Source organism: Heteronotia binoei, chromosome 20 (assembly GCF_032191835.1).
Source record: "Heteronotia binoei isolate CCM8104 ecotype False Entrance Well chromosome 20, APGP_CSIRO_Hbin_v1, whole genome shotgun sequence".
Taxonomy (NCBI): Eukaryota; Metazoa; Chordata; class Lepidosauria; order Squamata; family Gekkonidae; genus Heteronotia; species Heteronotia binoei.
Window position 1 is genome coordinate 26,557,093 of NC_083242.1, and position 18,188 is coordinate 26,575,280.

Genomic DNA, 18,188 nt, shown 5'->3' on the forward strand with positions numbered 1-18,188 from the left:
TCTGTCCTTGAAAGGGCAGCTGCTGTGAGAGCCCTCTCCAGCCCCACCCACCTCACAGGGTGTCTGTTGTGGGGGAGGAAGGGAAAGGAGATTGTGAGCCGCTCTGAGACTCTTCGGAGTGGAGGGCGGGATATAAATCTAATATCTTCTTCTTCTCCCCTGTGTTCAGACCGACTTTCCTGTAACCACCCTCTAGAGCTCCCTTTGGTCATCCTCTAGGGCAGGGGTGTCAAACGCAGCCTGGGGACCGAATAAGGCCCCTAGAGGGATCTTATCAGACCCCTGAGCAACTGCTTGTCATCTGCTTCATTCTCCTTCTCTCTTGCTTCCTTCTGCATCACAGCTTGCCTTAACGGGCTTGCTCAATCGCACAGCAGAGCTACTGAGCCAAACCTCTCTTCTATTGGCTGAAGCTCCTCCCCCTCCTGGTTCCCCGGGAAGGGAAGGAAGAGCCAGAGCTTCCTTTGCCCAATTCCCTGGATTGCACGGAAGAGATACAAAGAAGACCAACGAGTGCTAATGTTTCAAACATGTTTTACTTTTAAAATAAAATCTTTAATTCTGTTTGTCTATGTCCTTTATAAAGTTTCTATCTCTGCTAATCTTAAATATGAACATATGAAGCTGCTTTCTACTGAATCAGACCCTTGGTCCGTCAAAATCACTATTGTCTTCTCAGACTGGCAGCGGCTCTCCAGGGTCTCAAGCTGAGATTTTTCACGCCTACTTGCCTGGACCCTTTTTAGTTGGAGATGCCAGGGATTGAACCTGGGACCTTCTGCTTACCAAGCAGATGCTCTACCACTGAGCCAACGTCCCTCCCCAAATAGGAACATTCCTGGCCCGACAAGGTCTCACTTATGTCAGATCTGGCCCTCATAACAAATGAATTCAACACCCCTGGTCTAGGGTCCTCATGCAGGTGCTTGCCCCCCAAGATGCTGTCCCCCAGTTAGCTGTCATCAAGGGAAGGGCCTTCTCAGTAGTGGCATCCCTGCTCAGTGGAATGCGCTCTCTGATGACACTTGTGCCCTGCTGGACTCGTTCACTTTCTTAAAGGCCGAATTGTTTAAATTGGCCTGTGAAGGGTAATCCACATGCTTGGGTTGTTTCTCTAGTGGTACGGCGATCACATATTTTAACGACTGAACATTTTAATGAAATTGCTGAGCAGTCAGGTTAAAACGGATAAAAGGAAGTCCTTCACCCAAAGGGTGATTAATGTGTGGAATTCACTGCCACAGGAGGTTGTGGCGGCTACAAGCATAGCCACCTTCAAGAGGGGATTGGATAAAAATATGGAGCAGAGGTCCATCAGTGGCTATTAGCCACATACATATACACACACACACATATATTGGCCACTGTGTGACACAGAGTGTTGGACTGGATGGGCCATTGGCCTGATCCAACATGGCTTCTCTTATGTTCTTATGTGACACAGAGTGTTGGACTGGATGGGCCATTGGCCTGATCCAACATGGCTTCTCTTATGTTCTTATGTGACACAGAGTGTTGGACTGGATGGGCCATTGGCCTGATCCAACATGGCTTCTCTTATGTTCTTATGTGACACAGAGTGTTGGACTGGATGGGCCATTGGCCTGATCCAACATGGCTTCTGTTATGTTCTTATGTGACACAGAGTGTTGGACTGGATGGGCCATTGGCCTGATCCAACATGGCTTCTTTTATGTTCTTATGTGACACAGAGTGTTGGACTGGATGGGCCATTGGCCTGATCCAACAGGGCTTCTCTTATGTTCTTATGTGACACAGAGTGTTGGACTGGATGGGCCATTGGCCTGATCCAACATGGCTTCTCTTATGTTCTTAATGTTTCATATTTATTATCTGCTTTTATGTTGTTTTAAATTGATTTTTATAGTTTTAATGTTGCAAGTCACTGCAAGACTCTTTGGGTGAATGGCAACTAAAATCTAACAAACCGTCACAAGAGCTGCTGACAGTCGGAGTAGACAATACTGACCTTGATGGGCCAGAAGGTTTGAATTTGTATAAGGCAGCTTCAAGTGTTCCTGTGTGATGGGTCTCTCAATTTAGTCATGTGTAGTATTGGGGAATAATATTGGGAAATAGGAGTAGCCCCGTGGTGCAGAGTGATAAAGCTGCAGTATTGCGGTCCAAGCTCTGCTCACGACCAGAGTTAGTTCCAGCGGAAGCTGGGTTCAAGTAGCCGGCTCGAGGTTGACTCAGCCTTCCATCCTTACAATGTCGGTAAAATGAGGACCCAGCTTGCTGGGGGGAAAGCGTAGATGACTGGGGAAGGCAATGACAAACCACCCCGCATAAAGTCTGCCGTGAAAACGTCATGATGTGATGTCACCCCAGAGTCAGAAACAACTGGTGCTTGCACAGGGGATGACCTTTACCTTTTAGTATTGAGGGATAACACAAGTGGCTTACCTTATAGCAGGGCTGGCCAAACTTGCTTAACGTAAGAGCCACACAGAATAAAGTAAGTTGTTTGAGAGTCACAAGGCATGAACATCAGATGTTTGAGAGCGCAGGAAGGAAGGAAGCAGGCAAGCAAACATCTTTTGGAAAGCAACCAACTTTCAAAGCATTCTCCAAGCCATTGGCTGGCTTGGCTTGGAGCAGTGATTTAGAGAAATGCCTTCTCCAAGCTGGCTGACAGAGCCGAGGGGGCTTCAAGAGTCACACAATATGTGCGAGAGAGCCACAGTTTGGCCACCCCTGCCTTACAGGCTTGTTGTCTGGACTACTGAGAAAAGAGAGATGTTCTGTATACCCTGAACACTATTATAATAGTGTTATTGAAGTCAGGCTTAACCAAAAGCTCAAACTGTGGCTAGCTTAGATCCCAGATTTGTGGATATCAGGCGATGGAGACTCAAGGACGTATTCATTTAAACAATGTACACTTTATTGGAAACGCATAGCTTGAAACAGAAATTGAGACTAATACCTTGGTATGGGTGTTTTGGGGTCTTATGGAATCTACTTCAAAGCAATATCTAAACAATAGCAGTATTCTCAAAACAAAGGGGAGTCAAGGTGCAAACTTTCACACGAGAGCTCGCTCTTATCTTTTAGCCCCTGGGAAGAGGGTAGCTAGCAGTCGTATCTAATAACGGTTACATTCCTTTGGTCTCACTGTCTCCTAAACACATTTTGCACTTCAAACATTCTCTTTGATATGCATGTGGACTACAGCATTTACCTAGAATAAGAGTTAGTATTAAACAAGCCATTTGGTTAGTATTTGTTACTTTCCATAGGATAGAGTTACAGAGCCTGACAGTGGATCCTTTTAGTTGCTGACAGAGAATGGAAGAAGGCACTTGAAGTGTACTTTCTGTCTCAGACATTTCTTGTAGAAAACAGAATGTTTACATACCTCATTTCACTTCAGACCTTCTGTTGGTTGTCATGCCGAGGAGCAAAACATTTCCACATGTTGTTCGGCCCGGTTCTCGGTTCACGCTGACACGGCAGAGATATCGCCACAAGCCTTCCCTCTCACGTCCTCCCTCTTCTTCAAATGGAAAGTAGTGTGTTTTGGTGGTTCAAATAAAGTCTTCAGACCTCAGGTGTCCTCTGACCCACGTTCAAATTGACCAGTTCTAGACAGTGAAAGGCAGTGAGTCAAAAATTTCCCATTCAGGACATTCTAGGGTTGCCAGCCTCCAGGTGGTGGCTGGAAATTTTCTGGAGTTATAACTGGGATTATAACAGGTAACACAGAGCAACTCCCTGGGAGAAAATGACCACTTTGGAAGGTGGAAACTGTGGCATTACAACCACGGCTTTCCTTTGAGCAGGAACGCAGTTCTGGCTGGCTTGGTGTCAGGGTGTGCGGCCTGATATGCAAATGAGTTCCTGCTGGGCTTTTTTTGCAAACAGGCCGGTGTGAAACAATGGTGATGTCAGGGTGATATGCAAGTGAGTTATTGCTGGGCTTTTTTTTACAAAAACAGCTGTGATTATAACCCATTGATGCTTTTCTCCTCCCCAAATCCAGTCTTCAGATATTTCCCAACCCAGAGCTGGGAGCCATAATACATTCCTAGAATTGAATGCGTTTGAGCATAGTCTTACAACTGTGGTTCTACAGCCCTTCTTGATCAGACCAAAGATATGTCTTGTCCAGCATCTTCTTTCCCTGCAGAAGAGCCAGCTACTCCTGCATCTCACTGCTGCACCATCATCTGGCAGGAGAAAAATGAATATGAACTGGCACGATGGCATGATGCCAGTTCCAGGGGAAACCCAGAAGTGACATCACACTGCTCTAGGAATCACCAGACACTCTATGATTTCCCCTTAAAAGCGCCAGTAATTCCTAGAGTGGTGTGATGTCACTTCTGGGCTTTATTCGGAAGTGACATCATGGGACTGGTGCCTCCCCATCTCTGCCTCCCCATCTCCTTCCAGGGGACAGCTGCTGATTGATAACCTTAGCAACAGCTAACCAGAAACTGGGCTTCAGGATGAAATCTAAGGGGAAGTGGAAAGCAGGGCAGAAACAGGTGAGAGGTTACAAGGATGGGATGCCTCCTTCTTTGGAGGTTTTCAAGCAGAGTCTAGATGGCCATCTGACAGCAATGCTGACTGTGAAATAGGCAGATGATGAGAAGGAGGGCAGGAAGGGTTGCATCAATGCTTCGTTCTCGTGGCCCTTTCTTACACCCCCAGGGAAATGCTGATTGCCTCTTTGGGGTCAGTCAACAATTTTTCTCCAGGCCAGTTTGGCTAGGGATTCTTGAGTATTTTGCCGTCTTCTGGGCATGGAGCAGGGGTCACTGGGGATGTATGTGTGTGGGGGAGGTATTTGTGAATTTCCAGCATTATGCAGGGGGTTGGACTAGATGACCCAGGATGTCCCTTCCAACTCTATGATTCTATCCCCTTTTAAATTGAGTGGGCAATTTCTCCATGCTCGGACATGGAAGAAACTGCAGTACTGTGTTTCTGTATTTGAAATGAATAGGTCTTTTCCTTCTAAGCCGGTAACACTGGATGATGAAAAAGGTAACCCCACAGATCAGGAGTAAATCAGGGAGAGCCAGTTTGGTGTAGTGGTTAAGCGTGCAGACTCTTATCTGGCAGAAGCGGGTTTGATTCCCCACTCCTCCACTTGCACCTGCTGGAATGGCCTTGGGTCAGCCATAGCCCTGGCAGAGGTTGTCCTTGAAAGGGCAGCTGCCGTGAGAGCCCTCTCCAGCCCCACCCACCTCACAGGGTGTCTGTTGTGGGGGAGGAAGGGAAAGGAGATTGTGAGCCGCTCTGAGACTCTTCGGAGTGGAGGGCGGGATATAAATCCAATATCTTCTTCTTCTTCTAAATTCAGCACTTCATTGACTGCCCCACTGTAATCAAGGGATCTGTTCTTATTTCATGTTTGCCTTCAAATTTAATCCGGTAAAAAGGTAAGAAAAGGTAGTCCCCTGTGCAAGCACCAGTTGTTTCCGACTCTGGAGTGACATTGCATCATGACGTTTTCATGGCAGACTTTTTACGGGCTGGTTTGCCATTGCTTTCTCCAGTCGTCTGTATTTCCCCCTCCCCCAGCAAGCTGGGTACTCATTTTATTGACCTTGGAAGGATGGAAGGCTGAGTCAACCTTGGAGTCAGCTACCTGAATCCAGCTTCCGCCGGGATTGAACTCAGGTTGCTTTCATCAACATTCCTAGAGGGAATAGTGACTTTGCCAATAGGCTGGCCAGAGGGTGGGGTAGCATAGCTAGAAACAGTAAAGAACATTTATGGGCTCAGCTGAAGTTCCTAAGGGGTCACACTGAAAACTTTCTCCCCTGAATCCTATTATCTTATGTCCCCACAGGACTAAATGGTGGGGTAATCCAATTTGCTTTCTAAAAATTTAGTTATTCTTGATCATCGGGTTTGGCTCCTGTTCTGATCATCGGTTGCAGTCTGCGAGATATTTTTTTTCTGAGCTGTACAGATGTGTCTGAGTGCATCCATCCGCATGATTTTACTGCTTTCTTGTTATCACCCCATTTCACTCATCTGCCACTGTATCCAGTTTTTAAAAGGCACATAATTAAAAAGGAAAAAAAATGATATTTTTTAAAATTTGCAGCTTACTACTTAGATGTCTATTTGTGCCCTTGGTGTCTGCCCATCAACCTAGCTAACCTGGCTGTTGGTTCTTGCAATCACTTCTCAAATTGATATGGCTGACTGCGCTGGCACAAAAAGCAAGATCATGTATGCAGTGCTGCTTATTTAAAGGATGCATCTGAAAGTTCTGGCGCTTGCTGTGACCTTGGCAAGGAGGTCAGTTTAATCTCAAATCTCTGTTGGATAGGTGGAATGAAATCTAAGGAAGGCTGCCGTGCTAGAATGAAAACACTTAGCATTCATATAATGCTAGCATTCAATTCGTTTTGTGTATAAACCCTTCCAACACTCCACTGTGGTAGGTAAATAGTATTCCTCCCATATGGTAGATGGGGAACTGAGAGAGAATGGCTTGCCTAGTGAGTTTGTGCAGAATATGATATTTGAGCATAGTTGCTAGCTCTGGGTAGGACTGCTAGGTGGGGATCCCCTTCTTAGAGGCCCCACCTCGCTGCTGTTGATCAGCTGGTTGGCAGGGCAGAACTTACCCCCAAAAGAGGGAGAGCCATCCAAAGTGCAGTGATATGCCTATGTCTCCGCCCATATGACTCAGAAGTGTTGTCATCACATCCGGGATGTTGGGGCAATGCTCTGGTATTTGGGCAAAAAACTCTATGGTAGAAGCCAAATTTACCATAGAGTTTTTGCCCAAATATCAGAATGTCACCTCGATTTCTCAGACATGATGACATCACTTCCTGGTCATATGGGCAGTGATGTAGACATGTCACTATACGCCAGATAGGCCTCCCTGCTGCTCCCTCTCCTGGCAACCCAAACTCTGGGTCTGGAAATTTCTGGAAGATTCAGGATGAAATCCTGGAGGGCAGGGTTTGGGAAGGGGAGGAACTTTGGCAGAGTAGAATGTCATAGAATCTCCTTGCCAAAGCTGCCATTTCCTCTCTGTGGACTCTGTGGTCTGGAGATCAGTTGAGAACCAGCGTAGTGCAGTGGTTGAAGTGTTCAACCAGGATCTGGGTGACCCGGGTTCAATTCCCTGCTCTGCCATGGAAACTTGGCTGGGTGGCTTTGGGCCAGTCCCACACTCTCAGCCTAGCCTACCTCACAGGGTTGTTGTGCGGATAAAACAGAGGAGAAGAGAGCAATGTAAAGCGCTTTGGGTTGCCATTGGAGAAGAAGACGGAATATGAATAAGACAAGTAAATAAATATAATTCTGGGAGATCTCCACAACCCCCCTGCAGGTTGACAAACCTAGATTTGAGCGATCAACTGTCAGAAGCTCAGCTCCTTCTCTTAGGTCCACATGTGTGATTCCTGCTCCCTTTCTTGAGTGTGGGGCCCATTCAATACAGAGGGCCTTGCTTCTGAGGTAGGGTTGCCAATCCCCAGGTGGGGGCAGGGGATCCCCCGGTTTGGAGACCCCCCCCCGCTTCAGGGTCGTCAGAAAGCGGGGGGAGGGGAGGGAAATGTCTGCTGGGAACTCTGTTATTCCCTATGGAGATTTATTCCCATAGGAAATCATGGAGAATTGATCCGCGGGTATCTGGGGCTCTGGGGGGGCTGTTTTTTGGGATAGAGGCACCAAATTTTCAGTATAGCATCTAGTGCCTCTCCCCAAAATACCTCCCAAGTTTCAAAAAGATTGGACCAGGGGGTCCAATTCTATGAGCCCCAAAAGAAGGTTCCCCTATCCTTCATTATTTCCTATGGAAGGAAGGAATTGAAAAGGTGTGCCGTCCCTTTAAATGTGATGGCCAGAACTCCCTTTGGAGTTCAATTATGCTTGCCACAGCCTTGATCTTGGCTCCACCCCTAATGTCTCCTGGCTCCACCCCCAAAGTCTCCTGGCTCCACCCCCAAAGTCCCCCGATATTTCTTGAATTGGATTTGGCAACCCTATTGAAGTGTTGTTAGCCGCCCTGAGCCTGCTTCGGCGGGGGAGGGCGGGATATAAATAAAATTTTACATTACATTACATTACATTCTGAGGAAACACACCCAGAATTGAGCTGCTGTCATTGTGTATCTGCTTGGCAGTCTACTCTGTTGTCAGTTGCTACCTCAGAAGGAAATGTATCCCTCAAGGAGGGGTTTTGTGGTTCTGAGTCAGTCATATAACACGGGGTGGGAATTTAGAACGCCATCTTGATTTTTTTTCCTTTCAGCAGGAACGTGAGGCGATTTGGGGTTAAAATGGTGCTCTCCGTGTGGCTAGAAACTATTTTTAATGGCAAGGGTATATGACCTCCCGTTGTTTACTATTAATCTCATCCCACAAGTTTCAGTTCAGTGAATTCACAGTTTATTTTAATTTTGTTTCCCCCCCTTTGCTTTCCCGAAGTAGCCTGAAGCTGAAGGCGAAGTAATTGCATGGGGGGGGGGGGGGGGAGAGAGACGCATACAAGAGCTGCTAATTTATAAGCCGCAGTATCGCCGCCAAACAGGCGTTTTGCTCAGTTCAAAGGAAATAGTTACTTAGAACAACAAAGGAAACCATGTTTTCATAATTTACATGAAATGCGTCTGGTATTTGGAGGGACGTTAAAAGATGTCATTTGGTGAATATTGGCCTCTGTTTTTTAATTTTCGTCGGGAGCCAAACACAGCTGTAGGTAATATACAATGACTTTTTTTTTTCTTTTTAAAGAAAACTTTATTTTCCAAGCAACAACAACACATACTTCCTTGTGTCTTCTTAATAGATTGTGGGATTGAACGCTTCCCTTGAAGTAGCCATGCTGACCAGGCCGAATCTGTTTCTGAGGTAAATCAGGCAATTATGTGAAAAGTTGAAGTGATCGTTGGATATGGAAACCTGTTTTGGGCAGTGCAAAGGATCTTGTACTACATGGATAATTTTCTCTTATTAATTAATTTTAAGCAGAATATTTACATCACAACTATCCTTGGATTGCCAGTCTCAAGGTGGTAGCTGGAGATCTCCTGGGACTACAACTGATATCCAGGCAACAGAGATCAGTGCATCTGGAGAAAATGGCTGCTTCAGAAGGTGGACTCTATAGTAGTATATTGCAGGGGTGGCCAACAATAGCTCCCCAGATGTTTTTTGCCTACAATTCCCATCAGCCCCAGCCATCAGCCATGCTGGCTGGGGCTGATGGGAGTTGTAGGCAAAAAAAAGCCATCTGGAGATTTACCATTGGCCACCCCTTGGCTAGAGGACTGATTCATTATCAGGCAGCTCCATCTCTCTAGGTGTGGACCTTCCAAAGACGCCAGTTTTTTTCCAGGAGAACTGATCTCTGTAGTCTGGAGAGCAACTGCAATCCCAGGAGATCTCCAGGCAACACTTGAAGGTTGAGCAACCCAAGAGTACCACAGAATAAAGTAGAAAAGCACAAAAACTAACCATGGATTATTAATGAAACAAACACCGTACTAATAAATATACCACCATTTAATAATTTTCATGAATATTACAAATGGAACAGCTACAATTCTACAAGTTAATAAATAATCAATAGCGTAGATCCATAAATTCCCAAGGTTTATAATAAAGAAAAGTCCATTTCAATGTGCGAAAAGTGAGATGCATTTTCACACATTGTAATGGACTTGTCTTTATTATAAACTTTGGGAATTTATATATCTATGCTATTGATTATTCATGAACAAGTAGACTTGTAGCTGTTCCATTGGAACATTTATGAAAATTATTGAATGGTGGTATATTTTTTAGTATTGTGTGTTTCATTAATAATCCACAGTTAGTTTTTGTGCTTTTCCACACCTGAAGCTTGGCAAACTTACTATGAACTAAGCTTTACTTGGAATTTAGGAGAAAACCGGAGACAACGGGAACAGAAACATGTTGCCAACGGGAACAGAAACATGGAGGGGTTGCCATCCTCCAGGTGGTGGCTGGAGATCCCCCAGGATCAAAACATCTCTAGATGACAGATCCATTCCCCTGGAGAAAATGGATTCTCTGGAGCAGGAGTGGCTAAACTTGCTTAATCGTAAGAGCCACATAGAATAAATGTCAGATGTCTGAAAGTCACAAGACATGAACGAATATTACCATCATCATTGTTTCACGCATGGTGTTTTTTGTAGAAAAAGCCCAGCAATAACTCATTTACATATTAGGCCACACCCCTTGACATCACCATTGTTGAGCTCCTACAAGAGCTGTGAAACTAAGGAGGAACCCTGCACTGCCCACTTTAATTCCATCCCTCCTTCCAAAGACTCCCTCAGCTCTTGTACTCTCTTTCCCCACTCTAGGTCTCCTGGTGACCTCTGTGGTGGAGGAAAGGCAGAAGAAGAACTGCAGATTTATACCCCGCCCTTCTCTCTGAATCAGAGACTCAGAGTGGCTTACAATCTCCTATGTCTTCTCCCCCCACAACAGACACCCTGTGAGGTGGGTGGGGCTGAGAGGGGTCTCACAGCAGCTGCCCTTTCAAGGACAGAGTCTCAGAGCAGCTCACAATCTTCTTTCCCTTCCTGCCCCACAACAGACACCCTGTGAGGTGGGTGGGGCTGGAGAGGGCTCTCACAGCAGCTGCCCTTTCAAGGACAGAGTCTCAGTGGCCTACAATCTCCTTTCCCTTCCTCCTCCACAACAGACACCCTGTGAGGTGGGTAGGGCTGGAGAGGGCTCTCACAGCAGCTGCCCTTTCAAGGACAGAGTCTCAGAGTGGCTTACAATCTCCTTTCCCTTCTTCCCCCACAACAGACACCCTGTGAGGTGGGTGGGGCTGGAGAGGGCTCTCATAGCAGCTGCCCTTTCAAGGACAGAGTCTCAGAGCGGCTCACAATCTCCTTTACCTTCCTGCCCCACAACAGACACCCTGTGAGGTGGGTGGGGCTGAGAGGGCTCTCACAGCAGCTGCCCTTTTAAGGACAGAGTCTCAGAGTGGCCTACAATCTCCTTTCCCTTCCTCCCCCACAACAGACACCCTGTGAGGTGGGTGGGGCTGAGAGGACTCTCACAGCAGCTACCCTTTCAAGGACAACCTCTGCCAGAGCTATGGCTGACCCAAGGCCATTCCAGCACCTGCAAGTGGAGGAGTGGGGAATCAAACCCAGTTCTCCCAGATGAGAGTCTGCACACTTAACCACTACACCAAATTGGAGGTTGCAAGCCTCCCTATTTCCCTCTCCTTCCCTGCTTCACACATGGTGGAAACAGTTGTCTACCTATAGGTCAGTGCTCAGAGGCCGACTGAGGTCCAGATGCTACACATGCTTACTAGAGTTTCTCCTCAACTTCTGGGAGCCACACAATATGTGAAAGCACCACATGTGGCTCCCTAGCTGCAGTTTGGCTACCCCTGCTTTGGAGGTTGGACTATTGCACCCTCCTGAGGTCCCTCCCTTCTCCAAACCTCGCCTTCCCCAGCCTTCACCCCCAAATCTCCAGATATTCCTCAAGCAGGATTTGGCAACCCTAGTTGGCAGAGTTCAGGAAATAATCCAATCCACACTTCGGAGTTTGGATTCAGCAATTTTACTGCGACAGGGATTTGCAAAAAGACAATAACCAGGTTTGATTCCCCACTCCTCCACTTGCAGCTTCTGGAATGGTCTTGGGTCAGCCATAGCTCTTGCAGAGTTATCCTTGAAAGGGCAGCTGCTGCAAGAGCTCTCTCAGCCTCACCCACCTCACAGGCTGTCTGTTGTGGGGGGAGAAGATATAGGAGATTGTGAGCTGCTCTGAGACTCTGAGTGGAGGGTGGACTATAAATCCAGTGTAACTGACTGCAGGCCACTAATAGGCCTTCAGAGCACAAGCGCTAACACAGCAGAAAGCGAAACAAGAAGAGGTAGACTGAACTGCAAGAGAAAACATTCCATCAACTCTAAAATGCTAGAGAATGTACCACAGCTTCCCCTGGGGTACAAGTGGACTAAACTGTTCTTTTAGCAGTATTTACAGTAACTATTAGCAGGCTGTTGCTTCTCCAACACGCAGAAGGTCCCAGGTTCAATCCCTGGTATCTCCTGTTGAAAGATCTGATAGTAGGCAATGTGAAAGACCTCTGCTGGGGATCCTGGAGAGCTGCTGCCAGTCTGAAAATATAGTACCCAGGTTGCCAATCCCCAGGTGGGGGCAGGGGATCCCCTGGTTTGGAGGCCCTCCCCCCGCTTCAGGGTCAACAGAAAGTGTGTGTGTGTGGGGGGGAGAAATGTCTTCTGGGCACTCCATTATTCCCTATGGAGATCGATTCCCATAGTGTATAACGGAAAATTGATCCATGGGTATATGGGGCTGGGAGGGGGGCTGTTTCTGAGGTAGAGGCACCAAATTTTTAGCATAGTGTTCAATGCCTCCCCACAAAATACCCTCCAAGTTTAAAAAAAGATTGGCCTAGGGGGTTCCAAAATCTATGAGCCCCCAAAGAAGGTGCCCCTATCCTTCATTATTTCCAATGGAGGAAAGGCATTTAAAAGGTGTGTGGTCCCTTTGAATGTGATGGCCAGAACTCCCTTTGGAGTTCAATTATGCTTCTCACAACCTCGCTCCCCAAAGTCCCCAGATATTTCTTGAATTGGACTTGGCAACCCTATATAGTATTGACTTCAATCATGAGACAGGTCTGATTCAGTATAAGGCAGCTTCATGGCATTCATGTGTCTGGTGTTGCATCCCCCACCCACCTTGGAGGACCACTTCAAATGTTAACCTGATGTTTTTGAAGGATGGTTTTTGAATGTGTGCATCATATTTATGTAGACCCCCACTATAGCACTGATGATGAAGAAGAAGAAGATATTGGATTTATATCCCGCCCTCCACTCCGAAGAGTCTCAGAGCGGCTCACAATCTCCTTTACCTTCCTCCCCCACAACAGACACCCTGTGAGCTGGGTGGGGCTGGAGAGGGCTCTTACAGCAGCTGCCCTTTCAAGGACAGAGTCTCAGAGCGGCTCACAATCTCCTTTACCTTCCTCCCCCACAACAGACACCCTGTGAGGTGGGTGGGGCTGGAGAGGGCTCTCACAGCAGCTGCCCTTTCAAGGACAACCTCTGCAAGAGCTATGGCTGACCCAAGGCCATGCTAGCAGGTGCAAGTGGAGGAGTGGGGAATCAAACCCTGTTCTCCTAGATAAGAGTCCGCACACTTAACCACTACACCAAACTGGCTCTGATGGTGTACAGCTGCAGAAAGGTCCCATTTGGCTCCTCCCAAATCAGTCCTAGAAGTTCGTGAGGTAAAAGATGGTGACCACCATATGGGTGATCAAACCAACGGCATGGATCAATAGCCTGGTAATAACTCAAAACAAAAGAATGGATTGCTCGGGTTATGTCTAGATCCTTGGCGTCTCAACAAAGCAGCCAAGTGACAACTAGGGGTGTGCAAAAAAAAAAATACGGAATTACATGGACGGAAATACATGGGCCCAAAAAGATACGGAATACCGTGTATTTCCTATTACCGTACTCGGAATAGCCGCATATAGGGTAGATGCGTGGCTATTTCCAAATATATGGCCCCATTATACCCTATGGCCATTGAAATCAATGGCAAAATAGGGTATATTGGAAGCCACCTGGGTTTGAGGGAGAGCCCCCAAATTTGCAGGGTACTTTCAAGCGACTCTCCCCTACAAACCCTCCAAGTCCCAAAAAGATTGGGCCAGGGGGTCCCATTCCAGGGGCACCCAAAGAGGGTGCCCCTATCCCACCATTATACACTATGAGCCATTGAAATCAATGGCAACGTAGGGCATAATTAGAGACTACTGGGGGGCAGGGGGTTTGAGGGAGAGCCCCCAAAACTGCAGGGAACCCGCAGGGGACTCTCCCCTATAAAACCCCCAAGTCCCCCAAAAATTGGGCCAGGGGGTCTCTGTCTTTGGGCTCCCCAAAAGGCCCATTGCCACTAATGATGGTGAAAGCCCAATTAGCCACTTCCTCCACTATAATTGCTGTGGGAAAAGCGGGGTTTGAGGGAGAGGCCCCAAAACTGCAGGGCAGCTTCAGGGGACTCCCTAGCATGAAACCCCCCTGGCCCAAAAAGACTGCACCCATCAGTGGGCACGCCAAAAGGAACACTGCTCCTGATGGTGAGAAAAAACCAAATAGAGCCACTTCCTCACTGTAATTGTTGTGGGAAAAGTGGCTCTGGGGAGCAGGAGGTTTTGAGGAGAGCCCCCCAAACTGCTGTGCAGCTTCAGGGCACTGTCCCACACAAAACCTACAAGGCCAAAAAAAAAAAAAATTGGACCAGGGGGTCCAATTTCTGGGGCACCCAAAGCCAAACCTAACTTCACACCAGATAATCTCTATAGGACCCAAATGCACTGCATCCCTCTATCTACTCTATGAACCCTGCAGGCCTGGAACCAATATAAACCCAGTTGCCAGTGTCACTGCCACACAAAACACAATCTGCTCAAGGTCTGCTCTGCAGCAAACCCAGATGCTAGCTTTCCAGCCCTGCCCCAAACAACACGGGGAGAGCTGGCCAAGCACAACAAGCTTGCTGGTTCTGGGTCTCTCACCAAGGTGCCAGCTTCCCCCCCAAAAAAAACAGAACCAGAAAAAGGGACAACAGGAGAAGGCCAAGAAACTAAACTGTTAAAAAGTGGCCTTTTAAACAATGAAAATTAGGACAAACAGCCTTCCCCCCCGGAACCAGGAGAGAAAAGAAACAACAGCAGCACAACACAGCAGCAACAAATCAAACACAGAATCCTTTAAAAAAAGGAAAAAACTTAACTTTTAACAATACAGGAACTTTACCAACCCCTCCCCCCCAAAAAAAACCCCCTTCACTCTAACCCCAAGAAATCCAAGCCACCCAAATCAAGAAAAGTGAAAGGACACTGCACTTTTAAAAGTCCTCTCACTAAAGTAAGATACGGGCAAATTGGCAAACCTCCTCTCCCCCTCCCTCCTTGTTCCCAGGGAGGCTATGGGAGAGGCGGGAAAAGGCTTCCAAAGTCGGGAAAGGAAGCCAGCAGCTCCCCTGAGGCTGCAGAAGCTCCTTTCCCGCCTTTTCCATTGACTTCCGCATACTTCCGAATATCTATACGGAAGTATACGGGGAGCCATATACGGCTCCCCTTTAATGGCCTGAAAATGGAATCGGAAGTTTACGGTGCCGTATACTTCCGAATCAGGGGTGATTCGGTGGTCTATGCAGTTCGGTCGAACCGAATGCACACCCCTAGTGACAACGCTTCTTGATCTCTATAGCAGAAGATGTGTAGAGGAACTTGGCTGGCAGAAAGCTATTCAGTATCCTGGATGACCAAGATGGCTGCTAGTGAGTGGCCCTAGATCAAGAGTTTGGAGAGTTGTGCACCTTCAGCACTCCATGGAGCAGGTATCACTTTGACCACCTGCCTTTTGACGTGAAGTCCACCAGTCAGATCTTTCGACAGAAAAATCACAAGTGTTTTGGAGATATCAAAGGCCTTCATTGTCATTTATTTATTTATTTTGTTCAATTTTTAGCCCTCCCTTCTCTTAGAACAGGCTCGGGGTGGGTTACATAATAAAAACAGTCAACAGTAAAAACAGTAAAAGACCAATTTAAAATATATAAAATCTCAAATTACAATGAGCATTTTCGCACTGACCTTAATCGGGAGTGACGTCCCTCTTCACCGCACAGCGTCTGCGTGGATTTCGCACTAATTGCTCCGCAGAACCCGGAAGAGCCGCAAAGTCTCGCGGCTTTTGCGTCGCAAATGTAAACTGGTTTTTGGCCAGTTTACATTTGCGACGCAAAAGCCGCAGGACTTTGCAGCTCTTCCGGGTTCTGCGGAGCAATTAGTGCAAAATCCGCGCAGACGCTGCGCGGTGAAGAGGGACGTCGCTCCCAATTAAGGTCAGTGCGAAAACGCTCAACGACTAAGATGGCAGATTCTGCCTCACAGATGTGACCTATTGTCCAGGTCCAGCAGATCTTGTTGCGCTGGGATGGAATGAGGGTGGGAGGAGGCCGGTAACAAGTGACGCCCACTGCCTCAGCTGAAAACCTGGCAAAAGAGCTCTGTTTTGCAGGCTATTGCAGAGGACATGATTATTTCAGCATCCACCAAAGGAGAACACAGTAAGGTGCTCTACTAAGTCCTTGAGGCAGCACAAGGAAAGAGAGTCAAGCCCAACAAAGACAAAATCCAGTTCCTCTTAGAACATAACATAAGAGAAGCCATGTTGGATCAGGCCAATGGCCCATCCAGTCCAACATTCTGTGTCACACAGTAACCAAAAAACCCAGGTGCCATCAGGAGGTCCATCAGTGGGGCCAGGATACTCTTAAGTATTCTCAAAGGATGCAACTAGGTGACAGCACACTAGAAGTAATTACCAAGCGACCTCACCTTTAAGATCTTGAAGGGCCTCCAAGGGACTTCTGGGTGCTATTCAATATCTGGTCCTAAATACAACCAATGAATTCAGCCTAACAGCACCTCTCAGGGGCCAGAGCCCTTTTGTTCAATGACATTATTTGGTAATGCTTGGCCTGAACAAGCAGCTCGTGATAAACTAGGGTTGCCAGATCTGCGTTGGAAAATACCTGGAGATTTTGGGGATGGATCCGAGAATTGGTCCAAAGCTGCCTGGCAACTTTTTGTGGCAAAGCAGGAATTCCGAGTTCGCTATAAAGTTCCGAGTTCGCTATAAGGTGCTGGTTATTACCTTTAAAGCCCTATATGGTCGAGGAACTGCCTACCTTAGGGACCGCCTCTCCCCATATGTTCCTCAGAGAGCACTGAGATCCAGTTCACAAAATCTTTTAAAAGTCCCTGGACCAAGGGAGGTTAGATTGAAAACAACGAGGGAGCGAGCCTTCTCAACAATGGCTCCCCAATGGTGGAATCAACTACCAGAAGAGGTGCGAGCCCTGCGGGACCTAAATCAGTTTTGCAGGGCTTGCAAAACTGCCCTCTTTCAGCTCGCATTAAGATGAAACCCGGGAAATGACATCTAGCCATCTTATACATAGCCTGAACTGTAGCACCGGAACTTATAATTTATAATGGTCTATTCTGTTTATCTAAGTTTAACTTAATTTATCTATTTTATCTATTTTAATTGTTTAATTGTTCTGTAGTAATATTGTATTTTTTTGTAATCATGGTGTATACCGTGTCGTGTTAGCTGCCCTGAGCCTGCCTTTGGCGGGGGAGGGCGGGATATAAAAATAAATTTATTATTATTATTATTATTATGAATTCAAATGTGGATCTCCCGGACCTTTCTTCAATGCTCTACACCAGGGGTGTCGAACTCATTGGTTATGAGGGCCAGATCTGACATAAATGAGACCTTGTTGGGCCAGGCCATGTCAGGTTGGGCCGGGCCATGTGTGTACCTATTTAAGATTAGGTAGAAGAGATATATATTTTATAAAGAATACAAACAAATATATATATATATATATATATATATATATATATAAATTTTATTAAAGAAATTTAAATAACATTCCAATAACCAAAACCACGCCCCAACATGGGGTCTACAACATTGCCTTGCATGTACCGTCACACTCAATATTATTTAAAAAAACTTAAAACGTTAGCACTCATTGGTCTTAAAGATGCTTTCTTTTTATTTCCTGGCCAAAGGAAGCTCTGGCTCTTCCCTTCCTTCCCCAGGGGACTGGGGGAGGAGCCTCAGCCAATAGAAGGAAGAGAGGCTTTGCTCTGTAGCTCCTGTGCGATTGAGCAAGCCTTGCAAATCAAGCTGTGATGCAGGAAATGAGAGAGAAGGAAGCAGGCGACAGCCTGTTGCTCGGGGGCCTGATAGGAGCCCTCTGGGGGCCTGATTTGGCCCCCGAAGTGCATGTTTGACACCCCTGCTCTAATCACTATACCTCGTTGGATGAGCCCTGTCATGCAAACAGAAACAAGAAAGTCTGATTTTGCAGGCAAACTCCTGAACTCCCCCCCTTCTCCTTTGCTGTGAAAAGGTAATTTGCGTAAATTTACCCACACCCAATGTATGGCAGGGCCTCACAACGGCATTAATGGAAACCTGGTGATCCGTAAACTCTTGAGTGGTAGGCATTTCCTCAGGGGGCAATGTAATATTCATGTTAATATCAGCGATTGATCCAAGGATTTGCAAGAATGGCATAAAGTATTTAATTATAATTATGTTGGG